The sequence below is a fragment of the Macaca fascicularis genome, chromosome 17 (genome assembly GCF_037993035.2).
Source record: "Macaca fascicularis isolate 582-1 chromosome 17, T2T-MFA8v1.1".
NCBI classification, from domain to species: domain Eukaryota; kingdom Metazoa; phylum Chordata; class Mammalia; order Primates; family Cercopithecidae; genus Macaca; species Macaca fascicularis.
This window is the reverse complement of record NC_088391.1, coordinates 66,875,469-66,878,856: the sequence shown is the minus strand read 5'-3', so window position 1 is coordinate 66,878,856 and position 3,388 is coordinate 66,875,469.

The window sequence follows — 3,388 nt, the reverse complement described above, 5'->3', positions numbered from 1 at the left end:
TTTACTGGGAGAAATAGTCAGTTTCAAAGGCTTTGCAGGAAAATCAATAAGAATCATAGTGCTCTTAATATCTTCAAGCATCAAAGCCAAAGGAACCTCCATTAATATTTTAAAAATTCAACTCTAAATATCTATGACTTCTCCAGACCTCAATTACTTATGATTATTTGTCAAAGAACAGTACATAGAAATACTAGAGGGAAACTAGCATTTCTTGATATTTAGACATAAACATGCCAAATAAACTGCAGTCTTATATGTATAATTTGTTTTCTGGTTAGACTAAAGATAAACTGAGTTATGATTCAGAGAACTACCCAAATAGACAAGGCATTCACTTGCAGTGAAATGGATATTTAATCCAGATTCCTTTAGAACCGTTTTGTAATCCAAGTAAAAACCGATGTTAAAACCTAAAGAGGGAAGGAGACTCCCTTGTGTATTTCTACTGGCTATGGAATGCCAGCATGTTCCCATGTCGCGAGAAGGAGGGTGTCCTGTGACGGCTTTTTCTGTGACAGTTCTAACTACTTAGGTTTTCTTTTCACAGTCCTATCTCCGTAAATGTGGTTGAAAATATCAAACTAATAAATTATAAATTAGCATTCCATATAAATTGTGAATTTATGCAATATTAAGTAGATATTGGTGTTCATAATTAGAACTCACACATAGTAACTCCCAATGGGCACAAGAAACGAACAGTTTTTGAGATGCATAGAATGAGCCATGTTTGTTTCTGGTCTCCGGAATTATGCACAGCTTTCAACCTAAATAAACAGTTAATTCACTGAATGACCTGCAGCTAATGTCTGATTAATGACCCTTAATTACCAGGAAGCACTTTAAAAATATGAAGAGCTATGTAAATGTTAAGGATATTATCTTCAACAGTGTCTCTAGTGCTTTCTTACACACAGGGCAAACAGCTCTTTATTTCCATCTATTTTTACATTTATTCTCTCTTGCAATGAACAATTCTATCTTATAATCTTATTTTCTTATTTTTGCAACTCAGAACTACTTCCATCCAGTGCCGGAAAAGTGTGTAGTATCTCTGCATGCTGCGCTATAGGGGACTGTTTTGACAGCTTGCCAAGCCATGGATCGTGCTTAGAAAAATACATAAAGAAGGAAATGCATTAGAGAGAACAGGAAATTATCCATAAATGGCATCATCAACCAACAGATCGTTAACCGCCTCACCTCTCCTGGAGGGAACCAGATAAGATACCTCATAGAAAGAAAAAGATAGGGTTATAAGCAAAGGCAAATTAAGTTAAGTTTAGCTACTCTGAATATAAAATACAGCATTCTAAATTACAAAAATATGACCGTTGCTAAGATAAGTTATTGTCACTCTTGCCACTCTGCAATGCAGATGTTAGCCGCTCCTATGTATCCCCACTTGCCACTCTGTTTTGCCCAACCTTGACCCAAACACAGAAAAGCCTATCTCCAAATTTCCTCAAAAGAATGCCCTAAAATGCCCTAAAGAAAGAATGAGAAATGTCAGTTTCACTGATGATTACTCTGTTGGGGAGTTTTAGGGCAGAAGCTGAGAAAAGGGAGTTAACGGAGCACAGACGATGACCAACTTGATCATTAAGGGAGCACATCTCTTTCCTTAAGTCTTCTAACTGCCAAGCTACCATGGAGCTTCCTACTCTCGATCCCTTCTTCCCTTCCTTCCCAAGGTGGGTACCTTGTTGATGCTTTCCCTTTCCCTCTGTGATCCTTACAAGTTTCCTTTCTTGTACTATACCTTGTGGTTAAGGGACTGTCTTTTACTACCTGGACATGACCATTGGGTCTCACTCTCCATCCCAAGAAACTTATTGAATTTTTTTCTTAAAAAACAAGTGCTCTCCCCAAGAGAAATTCTGGCAAATAATCTTTTATCTATCTTATTAATCTATTTTGGAGATGGAGTATATGCATTGATCTGTTTTAGCTAAGCTAAAAGAATAATTGAACCACTATCATATGGTTTCTAAAAGAGAGTTTGGTTTCTGCTTTGAACATGTCCACTATTTCCCTTCCTTCTGCTTCCCCATCAATGAAATTTCAGAATGGGATGGAAAAATAACCACTATGGAATAAAATCTAGGCAGCTTGGCAAAAAGAACAAGTGAAGCTGGGTGCCACTTCAACCCCTAGTTCTTGGCTCTCAAAGAGTCTTGTTTCAGAGCTTGTTTCAGAAGGTAAGCAAGGACATTTTTTCCATCTGTGGACTTACAAGGGGAATGCTTTACTGTTGATTTCTGTAATAATCATTTCAGAAGAGTGCTACTCTGAGAAGCAAGTGCCATGTTTTACTATCGAATTGTTATTCAAGCATTCCTATAGGCAACACAAAAATCACTTTTATTTGATACTATTAAACCCAATGGCAAATCACCCACAAGTCCTTTATTTCCGCTTGTGCATCACTCCACTTATCCTCCACAATGAATCCTCCATTGTCCCAAATTCAATTAAAACTACAACCAGGCATTACACACACACTGTACCTGGAAAAACCAGCATGTAGCATGCAGTCACAGTAAGCTCAGAGCCAGTGAGGTCTCCTAGCCATGCTTCCAGCTATGGTCAAGTTCCTAAATATCTCTGCTGCTCATTTTCTGATCCACTTAATGGACATCATACAAGACAGACCCCCAACTTATAATGGTTCAACTTTACTTATAATGGTTCAACTTCAAATTGTCCAAAAGCAATTTGCATCCAGTATGCTCCTCAACTTATGATGGGGTTACATCCCAGTAAACCCATCATAAACTGAAAATATAGATCAAAGGTGCATTTTTTACTTACTGTGTCTTCACTTTATAATAGGTTAATCTGGATGTAACCCCATGGTAAGTCGTACTGTACTATTAAATTATGTACTGCTAAAGTCATAGGGTTGTATTAAGATATAAAATATGACAATATGTGTAAAATACTTAACACAACCCTCCTCAAAAAACAGCAGATATGCAATAAATGCCAAATGTTTTACTGCTGTGGCTGATATCGGTTGACTCCTCCCAGACCAATTACAGAGCAAAAGAGGCCACAGGACAATCGGTTGCACAAACCCTCCTCCAAAGCCACACCCTGAGAGACAGCAATGGCACCTACTCCAATCTAATCCCTCCACTGTCTCCCAAAAATGATAATTAAGGTCTTAGCCCAGCAATTCCAAAGCACTACAACCCCTGCTATCAGTCTTAAAGAATTACAGATAAGTAACATATGAGCATTGTAGCACTGCCTTAACTTCCCCTAGTTGATTAGTTCTAAACTAATGGGTACCATACCAAACCAGAAGGAAGTTGTTTCAAGATAAAATTCTGTAAGGGGACCAGCTTCTCTAGCCTAACACAATCACTACCTTGTAGGC